General features: G+C 39.3%; 1 pseudogene; it reads right to left on the minus strand.

The window, feature by feature from the left end:
* Positions 1-18,002: 18,002 nt before the first annotated feature.
* On the minus strand, positions 18,003-19,318 carry LOC119518804 (annotated as a pseudogene).
* Between the last annotated feature and the right edge of the window lie 509 nt (positions 19,319-19,827).

Raw genomic sequence — 19,827 nt, forward strand, 5'->3', positions numbered from 1 at the left:
AAGGTTACATTTCAACTGAGATACAGGAATTGAAACAACTAATTATTAATCAAACAAATCTATATCAATTCAAAAATCAAATCAATGAGTTGAGGGAAGATAGGCAAAAGAGATGAAGGATGTAAAAACTCATTGAGCAAACATAAGGAAGAACTTGAAAGTTTGAGAAAACAATTGGCAGAACTTATGGGAATGAAAGGCACAATAGAAGAGATGAGAAACACAATGAAGACATACAAGAACAGATTTGAAGAGGCAGAAGAAAGGATTCATGAATTGGAGGACAGGACATCAGAAATCTTACACACTAAAGAACAGATAGGGAAAATAATGGAAAAATATAAGCAGGTATTAGGGAACTGAATGACAATATGAAGTACACGAATATATGTGTCATGGGTGTCCTAGAAGGAGAAGAGAAGGGAGCAGGGGCAGAAACAATAATGGAGGAAATAATCACTGAAAATTTCCCATCTGTTATGAAAGACAGAAAATTACAGATACAAGAAGCACAGCATACCCCGAACATAATAGATTCAAGCAGAACAACTCCAAGACACTTAATAATCAGATTATTAAATGTCGAAGACAAAGAGAGAAATCTGAAAGCACAAGAGAAAAGCAATCCATCATATACAAAGGAAGCTCAAAAAGATTATGTGAGGATTTCTCAGTAGAAACCATGGAGGCAAGAAGCAGTAGCATGATATATTTAACATACTGAGAGAGAAAAACTACCAACCAAGAATTCTATATCTAGAAAAATTGCCCTTCAAAAATGAGGGAGAGTTTAAAATATTCTCAAACAGACACTGAGAGGGTTTGGAAACAAGATACCTGCTCTACAAGAAATACTAAAGGGAGCACTACAGGCAGATAGGAAAAGACAGGAGAGGGAGGTTTGCAGAAGAGTGTAGAAATGAAGACTCTCAGTATGGGTAAAAAGAGAGAGGGGGGAAATAAAAATAAAGTAAGTTATGGCATATAAAATTGAAAAGACAAAATGGTAGGCAGTAGACATTACTTTGAGTGAAATTAGCCAGAAACAAAAAGACAGATACTGTTTGGCCTCACTAATATGGACTAACAATGATAAGTGAAATTTGAGAGTTGAAAAAAAAGGTTATCAGGTGATGGAAAGAGGTTAGAGATCAGGCATTTGATGCTGAAGGAGTACAGAAGGTTCTACAGGATTGATTTTATAGATCCAGAAATGGATAGCACAATACTGTGTGATGGTAGCACAATATTGTAAGTACTTTAAACAAAGGTGAGTGTGAGTACAGTTGAGAGAGGAAGGCTGGGGCATATATGACAACAGAAAGAAAGAAGATAAAGACTGGGATTGTATAACTTTGCGAAATCTAGAGTGGTCAATGATGGTGATTAAATGTACAAATATAGGAATTTTTTTAAATGAGGGAGAACAAATGAATGTCAACATTGCAAGGTATTGAAATTGGTATAGGGGAAAAAATACAATCAGTGCAAACTAGAGTCTATAGTTAATGGTAACATTGAAAGATATTTCCATTAATTATAACAAATGCAGTTTACCAAAGCTAAATGTCTATAAGAGGGGGATATAAGGGAGTGATATGGGATTTCTGGTAGTGGTGATGTTGTCTGACATTTCATTGTATTTTATTTTTATTTTTCTTCTATCTTTTGTATTTTTATTCTTTATTTTATTTTATTTTTTGACTCCTTTTCCCCTTTCTTTGGGGAAGAGATGGAAATGTCCTCATATAGATTGTGGTGGCGAATACATAATTATGTGATTATACTGGGAAACATTGATTATTTACTTAGGGTGGATTCTATGGTGTGTGAATGGAACTGTTAAAAAAATAAACAGAAGGATACACGTGCTGGAGAAAATGTGGAGAGAGTGATGTACCTTTCCCCTGCTGGTAGGGACATAGAATGGTGCAGCCCAGCTGGAGGGCAGTGTAGTGGTTCCACAGAAAGCTAACTATGGGGTTGTCATATGGTCCTGTAACCCCAATATTGGGTATATATGTGGAAGAACTGAGAGCAGGGACATGAGTGGACATTGCACACTGTTATTTATGGCAGCCATATTCATGATTTGCAATGGATGGAGGTGGCCTAAGGGTACACTGACTGATGAACGGAATGGTGAACTGTGGTGTATACATACAATGGAATACTGAGTGGCGTCAAGAAGAAATGAAGTTGTGAGGTATACACCTAGGTGAATGGACCTTGAAAACAGTATGCTTAGTGAAATAAGCCAGAATTGAAAAGGCAAACATTATAATGCCTCACTAATATGGACTAACTATAATGTGCAAATTCTAAGAATTGAGTCTTGAGAGCATAGGTTATTAGGGGAAGACTAATGGTAAAGGTTCCCAGATTGTAAGCTCTTAGAGCAGTCACATCTATTCATGAGTTGTAATTGTTATTTCTAAATTCTGAGATGCTGAGCTCTTGGTGCACTACCTGGTTGGCTTCTGTAACTTTGAGTATCTGTGTGACACACGAGGCGCAAAGTCAGAGTTCAGCAGCTATGAATGCCAGCAGTACCCCATACAGCAAATGTTAAAAAAGCTGAAAAAGAGATCAGACTTCAATTAGAGACGTGAATGAAATGGAATTGGTTACAACTAAGGTAAACCAGACTAAAGGGAAAAGGATGGTATTGGCTGAGTTTTAAAACCTCAACTTCTGTGTGAGACCAAAGGAAGAGATGTCTATTTGGTACAAAATCTATACTTTCTGTAGCACACTGTATAGTTTAACTTGTATGGTCAGGTTATACAAACACCATAATTACATGGAACCTTGAATAGGGGGCAAGATCTGGTTGGTTTGTACAGGGTAGCATGAAACCCCAATACATCCCAGAGTAACCTGGACAGAGAATAAAAAAGTATTTGCAAAGCCCCCTTGAGGGCCTGGGTAAAAATGTGGAAACATTGAAATTCCCCACCTGGGGAATGCCTGATATTTTCTCAAGCATTGGGGACTACCATTGTAGTAGGCTATGTCCTTGATCTTGGGGCTTGTCCTTATGAAGCTTGTTACTGCAAAGGACAGGCTAAGCCTACTTATAAAGGTGCCTAAAAATCTCCACCAGAGAACCTTTTTCATTGCTCAGATGTGTCCTCTCTCTTCCTAATACCACTCAGCAGGTAAACTGAGTAAATCATGCCCTCCCTTCTATGTCAAACATGATTCTCAGGGATAGAAATCTCCCTGGCAACGTGGGACATGACTTCCAGGGATGAGCCTGGACCCAGCATCACGGAATTGAGAAAGCCTTCCTAACCAAAAGGGGGAAGAGAAATTAAACAAAATAGTTTCAGTGGCTGAGAGATCTCGAATGGGGTCGAGAGATCATTCTGGAGGTTATTCTTATGCATTATGTAGATATCCCTTTTTAGTTTTTAGTGCACTAGAATAGCTAGAAGGAAATATCTGAAACTGTTGAACTGCAACCTAGTAACCTTGATTCTTGAAGACAATTGTATAATTACGTAGCTTATATGGTGTGACTATGTGATTATGAAAACACTGTGGCTCACACTCCCTTTATCCAGTGTATGGACAAATGAGTAGAAAAAAGGGGGAGATATAAATGAACAATAGCAGGGAGAAAGGAGTATGAGCTGTTTTGAGTATTCTTTTTTACTTTTATTTTTATTTGTATTTTTTGGAATAATGAAAACGTTTGAAAAATTGATTGTGATGATGAATGCACAACTATTGTATAATACTGTGAACAACTGATTATACTCTTTGGATGATTGTATGGTCTGTGAATAAATCTCAATAAAACTGCACTAAAAAAAGTTAATGAGTGAGAATTGTGGTAGGCCTGTGGCTAATTCTATCCTCTTCCCTGGATATTCTTAATTTGTTTTCAGGGATGTTACGCTGTTTGCTTATACTATGCTTTTGTGCCAGTTAGGAAAAGGTGACCCCATCTTTGGTGGGTTTCAGTTTTTTGGGCACATGGCTTGCCCAGCATCAGCATCTTTGATGAATAATAAAATGTCCTTTCCTCCAGGGACCCCAGACCTAGCCCAGGGCACAATGATTGGCACGCCAAGCATAGACTGGATTTCAGCCCTCCCTTGGAGAAGTGCCTGTGTTCAGGGCACCTCATCATACAAATGGCTTCAAGTACTGCTATCTAATAATACTGTTGACTCTTAAAAACCTATCTCCCACCCATTTCTGTGCCCAGAGTTTCAAATGAGTTTAATCAATTGTTCAATAGATATTAGATGTTATGATTATTAATTTCCATAAACTCATAAAATGAATCATTTCCTCCCCCATCCTCACAAAAATCTGTTCTTTTTCTGAATATTCTAGGTCTGTCATTGTCATCTCCATCTCTCAGTATCCCAGGTTAGAAATATGAACTCAACTAATATAGTTTACGTCCTGCTATGAGTCTGTCCCTGTAGTTGAAAACAAGACAAAAAAGGTCTTTCTCCTCATTGAGTTTATGTTCTATTGAGAGAGGCAGGCAAAAACTAGTAAACAAATAGGTAAAACACTTCCCAGTTGAGATTGCTATTATGAAGAATATTAATAGGGTGATATGATAGACAGAACCTGGGAAGGGGATTTATTTTTAATAAGGTGTCAGGGAATATTTCTCTGATGAAATGACATTTTTACTGAGACATGAAGAGTGAAAAGAAGCAAGTGCAGATGTGATGAGGCAGGAAAGCATATGATGTGTCCTTTGCCATGCTTTACTCTCCTGCAACCCACACAACCCATTTCTTAAAAGCTCATGAATTTCCCTCCAGTTCCCTTGCATGTCATTTCATTTAGATCATCATGGTTTCTTGACTTACTTTATATTCTCCCTAACCACGGCTATGGCCAACTGTCATGGCCTCTTTCCATTCCACTTTTCATCAAAACATACATATCTGATATCATTGCCCTTCCTAAAATCTTTCAGGGTCTCTTCTCTCCTTCTGTATAAAACCCAAACTTTCTAACATGGAGTATGAGATATCCCCAGCTTGAATTTTGCCAGTTTTTTCAGACTTTCTCCATTATTCTCTTTTCTTTATGCATCTTGCCTTCCAGCTATATGGAATTGTTTTCAGTTCCCTTGTTGCACCAAGCATTTACCTCTCTCCATTCCACAACATGGTTGCACCTGCTGTCTGCTTTTCTGGAACACCTTCCCATCTCCCCTGGAATATATCAACACACCAGATGCTGGGAGGATTGTGGCTGACCCACTTCCTCAGTTTTTCTTGAGAATTATTAGCTGTTCCCTTGTGATGCTACCTTGCTGTATCATACCTGCTAGCTTTCATGGAATGTGGCTTGGTGGTTTTATTTATTTTCTTTTCTTTCACCCATATCTCAGTTTAAAACACTCTCGGTCAGGTTATCGAGTCTCCCGCCAAACATATTCTTGCAAGCTTTCATGATATGTATTTCACCTCTTGCCAGTAGTTGTATCTAACAACTAAATCCTGTCCATCAAATACTCTGTACAGAGCTGACTGTTTGACTTGATGTGCTCCTTTATGGAAAGAAGGGATTAAAACACCTTGTAGGCCCCGAATTCCTCCTGTTTCCGAGCTAGAACTTCAAGCTCACGAGTGGAAAAATAAAAAAATCCAGGTTTCTCTTGATGGCATCATTGGCTTTGGGTGTTTTATCATCATTCAGTATTTATTTATTTATTTTTTTTTTCATTTTTATTGAGATTGTTCAGATACCATACAATTATTGAAAGATCCAAAGTGTACAATCACTTGCCCCTGGGTACCCTCATACAGCTGTGCATCCATCACACTTCATTTTTGTTCAATTTTTAGAAACTTTTCATTACTCCAGACAAGAAATAAAGTGAAAGATGAAAAAAGAAGAAAAGAAAAGGAAACTCTAATCCTCCCCTATCCCTAACCAACCCCCCTCAATTGTTGACTCGTAGTATTGATATAGTACATTTGTTGCTGTTTACGAAAAAATGTTGAAATACTACTAACTGTAGTATATAGTTTGTAATAGGTATATAGTTCTTCCCTATATGCCCCTCTATTATTAACTTCTAATTGTATTGTCATACATTTGTTCTGGTTCATGGAAGTGATTTCTAGTATTTGTACAGTTGATCATGGACATTGCCCACCATAGGATTCAGTTTTATACATTCCCATCTTTTGATCTCCAACTTCCCTTCTGGTGACATATATGACTCTGAGCTTCCCCTTTCCACCTCATTCACACACCATTCGGCGCTGTTAGTCATTCTTACATCTTGCTACCAACAACCCTGTTCATTTCCAAACATTTAAGTTCATCCTAATTGAACATTCTGCTCATACTAAGCAACCACCCCCCATTCTTAAGCCTCGTCCTATATCTTGGTACCTTATATTTCATGTCTATGAGTTTACATATTATAATTAGTTCCTATCAGTGAGACCTTGCAATAATTGTCCTAATGTGTCTGACTTATTTCACTCAGTATATTGCCCTTGAGGTTTTGTCATCAACCCATTTTTTTTTAATATGGTTTTGTTCACTCACCATACATTCCATCCCAAGTAAATAATCGATGGTTTTCTGCATGGTCATACATTTATGTATTCACCACCTTCACCACTATCTATATAAGAGCATCTACATTTCTTCCACAAGGCAGGAGGGAGAGTCAAAGAAGGTAGAGAGGCAAAAGAAAGAGGAAAAAAAAAATGACAGCTAGGAAGCAGCAAAAGAAAAAATAACCTTAAATCAAAATAGAATAAAGAATCAGACAATACCACCAATGTCAAGTGTCTAACATGCCTCTCCTATCCCCCCCTCTTATCTGCATTCACCTTGGTATATAACCTTTGTTACATTAAAGGAAGCATAATACAATGATTCTGTTAGTTACAGTCTCTAGTTTATGCTGATTGCATCCCTCCCCCAATGCCTCCCCATTTTTAACACCTTGCAAGGTTGACTTGCTTGTTCTCCCTCGTAAAAGAACATATTTGTACATTTTATCGCAATTGTTGAATACTCTAGATTTCACCAAGTTACACAGTCCCAGTCATTATCTTTCCTCCTTTCTTGTGGTGTCTCACATGCTCGCCACCTTCTTCTCTCAACCGTATTCATAGTTACCTTTGTTCAGTGTACTTACATTGTTGTGCTACCATCTCCCAAAATTGTGTTCCAAACCACGCCCTCCTGTCTTCTATCACCCTGTAGTGCTCCCTTTAGTATTTCCTGTAGGACAGGTGTCTTGTTCACAAAGTCTCTCATTGTCTGTTTGTCAGAAAATATTTTGAGCTCTCCCTCATATTTGAAGGACAGCTTTGCTGGATACAGGATTCTTGGTTGGTGGTTTTTCTTTCAGTATCTTAAGTATATCACACCACTTCCTTCTTGCCTCCGTGGTTTCTGCTGAGAGATCCACACATAGTCTTATTAAGCTTCCTTTGTATGTAATGGATTGCTTTTCTCTTGCTGCTTTCAGGATTCTCTCTTTGTCTTTGACATTTGATAATCTGATTATTAAGTGTCTTGGCGTAGGCCTATTCATATCTCTTCTGTTTGGAGTACGCTGCGCTTCTTGAATCTGTAATTTTATGTCTTTCATAAGAGATGGGAAATTTTCATTAATTATTTCCTCTATTATTGCTTCTGCCCCCTTTCCCTTCTCTTCTCCTTCTGGGACACCAATGATACGTACATTATTGTACTTTCTTTCATCCTTGAGTTCCCGGAGACGTTGCTCATATTTTTTCATTCTTTTCTCCATCTGCTCCTTTGCGTGTAGGCTTTCAGGTATTTTGTTCTCCAGTTCCTGAGTGTTTTCTTCTGCCTCTTGAGATCTGCTGTTGTATGTTTCCACTGTGTCTTTCATCTCTTGTGTTGTGCCTTTCATTTCCATAGATTCTACTAGTTGTTTTTTTGAACTTTTGATTTCTGCTGTATACATGCCCAGTGCTTCCTTTAGAGCCTCTATCTCTTTTGCAATATCTTCTCTAAACTTTTTGAACTGATTTAGCATTAGTTGTTTAAATTCCTGTATCTCAGTTGAAGTGTACGTTTGTTCCTTTGACTGGGCCATAACTTTGTTTTCCTTAGTGTAGGTTGTAATTTTCTGTTGTCTAGGCATGGTTTCCTTGGTTATCCCAATCAGGTTTTCCCAGACCAGAACAGGCTCAGGTCCCAGAGGGAAGAAATATTCAGTATCTGGTTTCCCTGCGGGTGTGTCTTAGAAAATTGCTCCACCCTTTGATGCCTCGAGTCACTAGGCTTTTCTGCCCAGCAGGTGATGCCTGTTAGCCTATAATTCTTGACTGGTGTGAGGAGGTATGGCCGTGTTCCCCCAGGCTCTGGGGTCTGGTTCTGAATGGAAAGGGCCCCACCCCTTTCCTCCTAGAGAAGACAGACCCCTCAGGTGGAGGTCATTAGCATTTCAATGGTCTCTCTCTCTCTGCTTGTGCTGTCTCCACCCTTCCCAGAGTCACAGCCCTGGAAATTGAAAACGACTGGGGCTTTCCCCAGTCAGCCAAAAAAGAAACAGATAGTCCCCTTCAGACCCAGTCCAAGGTGACCCTATGGCTCTCCCAGGTCAGTCGTCACCCAAACCCTCTGTCTGTTTTTTGGGGATGCATACCTGTAGTGAGCAGTTCACACTCGCTGCTTAAAACCCCAGTTGGAGCTCAGCTGAGCTATATTTGCTTGCTGGGAGAGAGCTTCTCTCCGGCACCACAAGGCTTTGCAGCTTGGGCTATGGGGGAGGGGGTTTCACGACTTGGTTCCACAGGTGTTACTTACAGATTTTATGCTGTGTTCTCGGGCATTCCTCCCAATTCAGGTTGGTGTATGATGAGTGGATGGTCTCGTTTGTCCCCCCGCAGTTATTCTGGATTATTTACTAGTTGTTTCTGGTTTTTTGTAGTTGTTCCAGGGGGACTACTTAGCTTCCATGCCTCTCTATGCCACCATCTTGCCCGAGTCTATTCAGTATTTATTTTTAACTCAAATTTCATATATTGGACACCTTTGTGGTTTTGAGGACAACTACGAAGTCAAGCATACCTTGGTCAAATGCTACTCCACCACTTACCAGCTCTTGGACAAGTTATTTAGCCTCTCCCAGTATCAGTTTCTTTATCTGTAAAATGGGGATAATAAGCACTTCAAATGATCATTTGAGGATTAAGTTGAGATGATGCATGTAAAGAAATTAGGTCAATGCCTGACACACAGTCAACTCTCAATAAATACTGGCTTAAAATAACATTTACAAAAAGACATCCTACAGTCTGTACTGGTTGCTAGGCCCATATCTTGGACTTCCCTCTGGGAAGAGAATAAGTATTCTGCTGATTCACCATGATGAGACAAATTGTGTCATTTTTGTGTCACAATGGTAACAGTAAAAATGGTTATGACATTTTATCCATTTACTGAGTTACTACTTTGTGCCAATCTATGCTAAATGTGCTAAATATCTTGTCTCTAATTTTCATAGTTATCCAGCAATTGGATATTATTAGCCCCTGTTTTACAGATAAGGAAGCTGTAGGTCCATCTTATTCCAAATCCCACATTCTTCATTCTTCCTTCAGATAATTGCAATAGAATTTATCTCATCACTTAATACAAATCCTCTTTCTTTGCTATTAGTAGGGATGCTGTTTCCAAATTTGCCCTCCATAAATAGTCTCATATATTAGTTACAGCATTTGTGGTATTATTTTTCCCTTATTTAATTTCATTAAATTTGTTAAACTTGGCACAGTCCAGGTCATTTTTTGATAGCTTTATTGTTTTATTTGACTATAAGGAGTACATACTTACTAGAAAAAAAATACAGAAAAACATAGGGATGTGCGTAAAGAACACCCCAATGCCCACCTCCCAGGTCATTCTTAAGGTTCAATTTTTCTTTCTGAATTTTGGAATATTTGTTATTGCTTAATTCCTGGATAATTTTTTTCTTGCCTAGGAACCTATTGCCCTGGTAATATAAAGAAGTTTGAATTTTTGACACACATAATTGGTGATGTGCCAGTTTGAATGTATTATGTCCCCCAGAAAAAGCCATATTCTTTGATGCAATCTTTTGGGGCATACATAATAGTGGGGATTAAGTTGGACATTTGGATTAGGTTGTTTGCATGGAGATGCGCCCCACCCAACTGTAGATGATAACTGATGGGATATTTCCATGGAGGTGTGGCCCCACCCATTCAGGGTGGGCCTTGATCAGTGGAGCCATATAAACATGCTGACTCAAAGAGAAGGAACTCAGTGCAGCTGTGAGTGACGTTTTGAAGAGCAGCAGGCTTGCTAGAGAGGAATGTCCTTGGAGAAAGCCATTTTGAAACCAGAAATTTGGAGCAGACGCCAGCCATGTGCCTTCCCAGCTAACAGAGGTTTTCCGGATGCCATTTGCCATCCTCCAGTGAAGGTACCTGATTACTGATGTGTTACCTTGGACACTTTATGGCCTTAAGACTGTAACTGTATAGCCAAATAAACCCCCTTTTTATAAAAGCCAATCCGTCTCTGGTGTTTTGCATTCTGCAGCATTAGCAAAGTAGAACAGGTGATCACCTAGAGTAGTCAAACAGAATTTTTGCCTAGAAGATAAATAAAGCAATTCCCTTCAGGCGTTAGAATTGTTGGAACTCCCCTTTCCCCCCTCTTAAGACTAACTGCTTAATTGGAGTCCTGGTTATAAAAAGGATCATTGGATATAAATTAAAAATTTCTAGGCTTGCTTGGTTAGTGTCCCCAATCTCCATGATTTCTTTGTCCATCTTCTACAATGTTAGCAGTAACATATAGGAATTAAAGCCTATTGAATTGCCATACTCTGTTGATTTTAGGAAATAGTTATTCACAGACTACATAGCTTCACAAAGGTGGCAATATCCTAAATATTTAAGGGGCTCACATAAATCTCTAAGAAATAGGCAAGGCCAAGGATATGTACACATGTCTTACAAAAAAGGAAATACAATAAACAAATAAAATATTCTAATTGATCCTCATTAGTAATCAAAGAAATAGAAATTAAAACAAAATAAGACTATTGTTGCTTATTGGAATATTAAAGATTTTAAAATTGCTAACACTTAAAGCTAATGAATATATGATGAAATGACTCATATTCTGGCACTGGAAAGCAATTGGGAAATATTTATTGAAAACCTAAATGGTATTAATTCACTTTGATGCAACCCCCTCCTCCCTTTCTAAAATCCTCTCTATGGATATAATGACATATATTGACAAAGATTTAGCAACAAAAATGTTTATTGGGTGTTATTTAGTAAAAGGGAGGAAAAAGAAAAACATTCTAAATTGGAGCTATGTTGAAGTAAAAACTATATCTTTGTAATGAAGTCCTCTGATGACCATTAAAACTATGCTTATGAAGAACTTTTAATGACATGGTACAATGATAATACTAAATCTTATGAAAAAAAGAATACAACATTGTATATTTAGACTGTTATCAGCTGTGTGAAAATTTCATATCAAACACAGGAAGTAAATATTTATGATCAAAAATTAACAGACCTTATTTCTGGGTGGCAGCATTATTAGTTGATTTTTAACTGATGTCTTTCTACCTCTTCCATTTCTCTTTCTTCCAAATCCTCAATAGCAAAACAATAAACATAATTTTTTAAGGGCAATATACCAAAACACTCTTCTTACCGTTTGTCAACACTTAGAAGTTATTTCGATCATGTTGCGTATCTTGGAAAAACTCTTTTGATTTTGGCTCCTTCCTGTCCTCACTGGAGATGAGGAGGTGTGGAGCTGGTCATTAGTAAGCCATGATATTTGCTGACCTCAGAGTCCCTTCTTCTCCTGCCCTTGCAGTGCTCCCCAAATCCCAGTTTGCTTTTGTTATTGCCCTCAGGACTGGCTCCCAAGAGCGACCCTAAGGAGCTATGTGCCTTCCCTCTTCCTACTCTGCAAAATAGAAGCAGTAGACCATGTATTTACCTGGAGACAAACCAACTCTCAGCTACAAATCAAAGTAATTGGCTGCAGTTGGTCAGAAATACAGCGAGGGCACGTTTCTCAGAGATAAGAAAATGATGAGTAGGTTCTGTCGGGACTCATCTTCCTATCTCTTCGTTCTTTGTTTCTAACATCACATCCTTGATGACTTATGTGTTTCTGAGATGGGGAAAGTTGAATAAAGTCTTAGTTTTATCTGGTTAAGATCAGAAAGCTTTATTTATTATAGAAATATTCAAGAGACATTAATAATCAAGACGAATTGTGTTTTGAGTGGTTGCTATCAGAAGGCACCTAATAAAATACTGAGTTCCTGAGACTGCCAACCAATGTGAAGATGCTGATGGTATGGTGTTGTATAAACAGGGATGTGCTAGCTATTTCTCTTCTTTCATATTGTATTTTATATTGATGGTGGGCAACAATACTGCCCTTTGTTCTTTCTCCTGGCCTAGATGATGATGATAAAAATATCCAACACCAAATAACATTTTTTTAAAGTGCTCTCACATACACTGTCTCATTTAACAGAGGAAGACATTCTGGTGAAGTGAAAGGAATTCAGGCTTTGGATTCAGTTATACCAGGACTTCATTCCCTCCTCTGCACTTACTGCTTGTGTGACCTGTCAGTAAAATGGGAAAGTGCCTACTTTTCAGGTTTGCCAAAATCAGGAGACAAAATCAGACATTATGCCTTTTTTTTTATGGCCCTTATAGTCTAGTGGGCTTATAATAATATTAACCAAGTAATAACAAATAAATTAAAATTTGGCACTGTGATTAATGCTATAAAAGGATGGTGTTCGGATCCTAGTCTAGTAGGAATTTGTGCTTAAGCTGAGATCTGAAGGATGTGTAGGCGTTCCCCAGGGAAACAGCATTCCAGGAAGAGGAAATGGCATGTGTGAAGGCCGAGAGAGAGGAAGGGACAGGGTGATATGTGTCTGGAGAGGAGAGTAAGTGCCAGACTCTACAGGGACTTTTTTTTTTCTTTAATTAATTCCAGAAGCAATGTGAAGCCATTGAAGGATTTTAATCAGCAGGGAATATAATAATATTTCATGTTGAAAACTGTGGCAAAGTTGTAAGAATCAAAGTTAACATCTAGAGTTAGATCAGTTAAGGGACTGATTTGGTAGTTTGGGAGAGAGACCATGGCAGATTGGAGTAAGATGGTGATGGAAGAAATGTAGAAAAGTGGATAAAATCCAGAGATATTTAGGAGACAAAATGGAACCCAGTTATGGAATGAAAGTGTGTGCTGAGGAAAATGTCTACAAAGCCTCCTAAATTTCTGGATTGTATAACCCGATGCTCTAAGAATGAGGGTGGATGGCAAAGATCTGGAGTTACTTGTCTGGACATGTTGAGTTTGTAGTATTTTTGAGATATCCAAGAGGGGAGCTAAATAGGTAGTTGGAACATGGTCAACTGTTAATACAATTAGGTTTATTATTCAGCACAGCTTACAAACATTTTGTATTCACAACAATACAAGAAACTGCCTTAGTGTCCTTAGTTGTAGACAACTGCATCCACTCTAGCTAGTTGTAGCAGGATGATATTTATTAAAACAAACTGGTTAACTCAAAGTATGTATGACGGAGCCATAGAACTAGCTTTGGATACTACATAGCCATGAACAACACAGCCAGGGGCAACACACCCAGAACAAATGCCTAACTGACCTTACCCCCTGTACTGTTTGGCATCTATGAGGTTTAAGGACAGAATCCCAGAACTCTGCCATGGCAGCCCCAGGAGAATCAGATATCTCTGTCAATTACTTGCAAGAAAAGCTGATATCCCTATGAAGGGATGCCACTGCACATTGCGCACTTTTGCACACACAATTTGGGTGGCTTTGTATGTGTGTAAACTAGATAATACGCTGGCATCCGAGTTGTAAAGGAATAAAGGAATACAGTTCAGGAAGGCAAGCTCGAAGAGTGCTGGGTGGGTTTTCAGCAAGCCCACTGACAGTAGGTGCCCCAGGTCTCTTCCTTGGCCCTCTTACACTCAAGCATATTTATCTTCCCATCATTAAACTTACAAATAACAACATGCTTCTGCATGACATGGTGCCAGTTTCCTTATATAAACAAATCATGTTCTCCCTTTCTTGAAGGGATAAAAAGGGGTCGACTGCACAGAGGCAGCTTGTTGTCTATCAAGTATCTATTTTCTCTTCTTCCTTTCTAAAGAAAATATCTTTGAGCCACTAACAGACCCAGTTTTCTAAACAAAATCAATATTTCCCAGGCTCTCTTACAGATGGAGGTGGCCACGTGACACAATTGTGGGTAATGGAATGCAAATAAAATCTGTTGGGTAGAATTCTGGAGAGCTTTTTTTTTTTTTATTAAAGGAATAGAGACAGATTCTGGCATGATCCATTTTTGCCCTTTGAGCTTCCTTCTTCATGTCTGAAATGTGGGTGTGCTGGCTGATGCTTTGGTGGTCATGTTGAAACCACATCATGAGGAAAAGGCCCAGATAATAAAAGAAACTTCAGCCTTGATATACAACAACCTCTGCCCCAGCCCTCGGTTGTTTCCTCCAGGCTTACTTTTACATGAAAGGAGCATCCCAGGTCTTTTTATACCTTTTTATAAGTCATCATTCTTTGGAGTTTTCTTTTTCAAGCAATCAAACTCAAACACATCACCAAGAGATGTTCTAATTAGGCTCTCATATTTTGTCTAGCCACTTCAAACTTATTTCCACACAGTGGCCAAGTGATCTTTTACTATGAAAATAATTATATTACTTTTTATTCAAAGCCCTTCGATGGTTTTCCATTATCCACAGAAATAATTCCAAAATCTTTAGCACAGCCTGTAAGTCACAGCATGACTTGGCCTCTGCCTACTTCTTCAACTTTGGCTTGAGGAACTGGCTCCCTCCTTCAACAGGCTCTGGATACACCAACTTTACTTTCAAAGGGCTATCTCAATTGCTTCCCCTTAATCAGGCCTATTCTGACCCCATAATCTAAATTAGCCCTCACCCTCCCTCTCCTTCTCCCCCCATTATTCTCTCTTACTGCACTGTTATTTTTCTTCGCTAGCTCTCAGCCCAAATTCATTTATATAATTATTTGAGCTTATTTCTTTATTGTGTTTCCCTTGTTAGATCATAAACTCCATGAGGACAATGCTTTTATCTGCATGATTGTTGCCTATACCTAGTACAGATCCTTGCACCGAGTTAAAGTTTAATAAATACTGGTTCAATGTCAAATGGATTAATTCATCAGATTCTGCCAATAGCAGACATGTTAGAGCAATCAAATTCTTATGTTGGTCATAGACACATAGAGTCAAATAGAGTCACAAGATTTCACTGTGGTAAACGACCTTAGCAACCAATAGACAAACACAAAGCTGGTGAAGATCAGAGAGATTAAATGAGTTTCTCAAGGACCACAGCATCTCCTTGCTCCTTGCCTCAAATCCTAAAATGTTCTAGAAATAGGAAACTCACTGTGGTAGGCTGAATTATGTACCCTAATTTAGACATGTTCTTATTCTTAACACACATTCCTGTAAGTGTGAACCTATTGTAAATAGGCCCTCTTGAAGAGCTTATTTTTGTTAATGTGTTCCCCAACCAAATGAGATTGTGCTTTAACTTGGATTATTGAAGTCCTTTACAAGCAGGAGAAATTCAGACATAGAGAAAGCCACAGGGAGGAGCCAGAAGAAAGGAGAGGCCATTATTATGTCATAAGAAAGCCAAGGAACCCAAGGATTGCAGCAGCCAGTACCAGAATGTTACAGACTTTGGGGAGAAAGCATCACCTTGCTGACATCTTGATTGTGGACTTCTTGCCATTGTTCAAGTCAACCCATTGTGTGGTATTTGCCATGGCAGCTCAGGAAAACTAAGACACTCAGTTATCAAAAAACTTTTATTCATTCAGCAAGCATTTATTGAGCATTTTTCTGTGCTGGGCACTATGCTAGATGGTAGATATTGGAGATGAAAGACATATCGTACTTGCAAAGAGCACATACATAGCTATATGTAGGGACAAGTGTTTCTGCAGAAGTAGGTGTAAGATCCTCTGGGATCACAAAATTGGGGCACCTAACCCAGCATAGGAGTCTAGGAGAAGGCTTCAAGGAAAAGGTGACATATGTGTGAAGTTTTGAAGAATGAATAGTAGTATCAGAGGCTAATGGTGGAAGTGAGGAGAGAGTGAGGGATTTATTTCACTTGGAAGGAACAGAATTACACAGAGACATGGCAATTTGAAACAGAAAGGCTGGGGGAAAGTGGGGCATTTTGGGAGATGCAGTCAACTCCTGATATTCCTTTAAGACTCAGCCTTCTTCCTGCTGGGGAGCTCTCCAGCAGTAGTTTATCAGGCTTACTACCCCTACTATAGCACACACCACCCTGTATTGTGATTACTCATTGTGCTACTTTGAAGCTGTTATGTACCCCAGAAAACGCATGTTCTTTTAACCCATTCCTGTGGGGACAGACCTATTGGGGTGGGACCTTTTGATTAGGGTGTTTCAATTGAGATGTGACCCACCAAATTCAAGGGAGGTCTTAATCCTTCACTGGAGTCCTTTGTGAGGATTAAAAGAGAGAGCTGAGAGAGAAACACCCAGAGAACTTGGAGAGAAAGAACTCAGAGAGGAGGTCACTTGAACGAGGAAACTGAAAGCAATAAGACCCGGGAGTGAAGGACCAGCAGATGCCTGCCACATGCCTGCCCATGTGACAGAGGAACCCCAGATGCCAGCAGCCTGTCTTCAGAGTCCGGGTATCATCTGATGATGCCTTACTTGGGACTTTTTCATGAACTTAGAACTGTAAATTTGTAAACTAATGAATTTCCATTGTAAAAGCCAACCCATTTCTGGTATATTGCATTCCAGCAGGTTTAGCAAAGCAAAACCTCATTTACTTCTTTGCTACGCTAGATGGCACATAGAGGTGTGCAATGAATATATAATAAATGGATATTTGAATTTGGGCAGGAGCCAGATCATGAAAGGCCTGAGGATGTGATCAATGTGACTGGATTTTTATTTTTGAAAAAGCACAGCAAAACTCGAGGTAGGTGAATATGACCTAACTTTATCCCATACATCTTATGTAATGTGAACCCAAAGATTCATAGGTATTTCTTTAATATGATTTTATGGTATAATAAACAATACTGCTCTCTCCTTGTGGATCCCTGTTTGGTTTCTAGCCCATTGTCCATTTTCCTCTCCTCTTCAAGCTTTTTGAAAAAAGTAAACAAAACATTTCTACTTTCTCAACTCAAGCATTTCTCCAACAATGGCAAAACGTGCTTGCACAGATTTCCTACAAATTCTCACATTGTCTTAAATGGTTCATTTTGTTGACTGCTCTTTGGCTTCTAAAATATCTTGGCTTTTCTCTTCCCATCCTCATCCCCAGCTCCACTCAACAATTGATCTACTATACTGAACTGCCTTTTAAATGTTAACATTTCTGTCTCTTCCCTTCCCTTTCTTCCCTTCTATTCCCAATCTGCATAGAACAATGTCACTGTCTTTCATCAACCAAGTGCCAAGTATAACACATCTGACTTTCAAATCGATATTCCCTAGCCTTCATTTCTTTCAAATGAATGTCATATATACCTCAGTTGCAATATATTCCAAGGTAAATGCATCATTTTATCCTACCCCATAAAGCCTTTTCTTCTCTTATATCCCTTCTTTTAATGAAATCATCATCTATTCAGTTAGCTGAATTGTCAACCTCCAAGTAGTTCTTTTTTTTCTTTTTCTTTTTTTTTCTGAAAGAGCGCGCTTTACTGGGAAACATTGCTGCACAATGGACAAATGCAGCCTAAAGGGTGTCCTACACAACACACTCAGAAAGATACGGAACATTTTGTTAATAAAAATCAACTGGAATATGGATTCCTCTGGGTAACATCCACAACCCCATCTTCTGAGGGTTGGGAAAATGCCTATCCATTTTCTGGAAGGCATGTGGCTCACTCAGAGATAGAGCCCTTCAGGGGTGCCTTCGTGTTTTTTATAAAGAACATTTTCTTTAGATTTTTTAAAGTCTTCATTTGTTACTTTCATTCTACATTCTCTCAAGGCCATCAGACCAGCTTCTGTACAGATTGCCTTGATGTCATCACCAGAGAAGTTTAGCCGTGATCAAGTCATCCAAGGTTACATCATCATCCAACGTCATCCTGCTTGTGTGAATCTGGAAGATGTGCTTCTTGGTCTTCTCCTCAGGCAGGGGAACTCGATCTTCCTGTTGATGTGGCCTGGTCTGATAAGCACTGGATCCAAAGTTTCTATTCGGTTTGTGGCCATGATAACTTTCACATCTCCCCTTGAATTGAATCCATCCAACTGGTTCAACAGTTCCAACATAGTCTGTTGAATTTCTCTCTCACCACCAGAATTTGAGTCATATCTTTTGGTCCCAATGGCATCAATTTCATCATAAACACAATGGATGGTGCATGTTCTTCAGCAACTTGAAACAATTCCCGCACAAGTTTGGGTCCATCTCCTAAGTACTTCTGAATAAGTTCAGAGCCAACCACCCTCAAGAAAGTGGCCAAGGTTTGGTTTGCTACTGCTTTGGCTAACAATGTTTTACCTGTGCCAGGTGGACCATAATGATCCCCTTAGGGGACTTTATACCCATCTCTTCATAATATTCGGGATGTGTAAGAGGAAGCTCCACAGATTCCTTAATTTCCTGAATTTGGTTGTTCAATCCCCCAATATCAGCATAGGTCTCCTGGGGGGCCTTTTTGACCTTCATCACCATGACCAGGGGATCAGTCTCATCCATCAGCACCCCTATCACCGCATGCACCTTGTGGATGAGCAGGGCAGAGCAGCCTGGTTCCAGCAAATCCTTGTCCACAAATGAAGGAATGCTGACATAGTGTTCTGAGCCCACTGATGTAGACACGATGGCGTGATTGTCATCAATGATCTCTTCCAAGGTTCCTACTGACATTGGGGTCCCCCTCGAATCATCTACCTTTGATCTTTCCTCCTCTTGCTTTTCTTCTAATGGTTTCATTTGTTCCTGATTTCTAATGAATTCTTCCCCCATGAGAAGATAGTCTTTAATTCTCTCTAACTTCAGTAATTTTAACCGGCACTGAGCGTGAGGTGTCACCAGTGGCAGTTTGCTGGCAGCGTCTGGTCCCTTTGTTTTCTTCTTCTTTTTCCCCACTCTGGTTGGTACAGGGGGTTCATATTTCTTTTTCTTGTCCTTGTCATCCTTTTGCCACCTCCAGGACCATGAACACCACTCTGACTTTGACTCATCTTGCTTTGGGCTCTCGAGCTGCCCTCAGAGTAATTCTTGACTCCTCTTTCCCTCTCTCAGACACTTCCCCAAATCCAATTAATCATTCGAGTCTGGTTAATTATGCCTATAAAATAACTTTTATATTGTGGTGTAATGAGCAGAATTATCCAAAAGTGATGCTTGAAACTCACTTTCATTGTTTGGACAATGAGCTAGCTGGAACTAGGGATTCTCCTTCTACCAGAGGAAGGGCCTGCACCCTAGCTCAACTGCCCATGGGTACAGGGTTTCTTCCCTTCATTAGGGGCAACTATAATATCTCATGGACCCAAGCTTTAAAGGTTCTGGAGAGCTAGCATTCCTGGTCAATTACTAAACTGCTGGCACCTCCAATCCAGGTAGCCTTGTACCAAGCAGCCTGAGAACTCCTCTAATGTCTCAAAAGAACCCACTACTGGGAAAGGGGAGTAGGAGATAGGGGGATAAGGGGCATCTTTCCACTGGAGCATAACCTTAAAATGCATGT

Source organism: Choloepus didactylus, chromosome 2, assembly GCF_015220235.1.
Source record: "Choloepus didactylus isolate mChoDid1 chromosome 2, mChoDid1.pri, whole genome shotgun sequence".
Taxonomy (NCBI): Eukaryota; Metazoa; Chordata; class Mammalia; order Pilosa; family Megalonychidae; genus Choloepus; species Choloepus didactylus.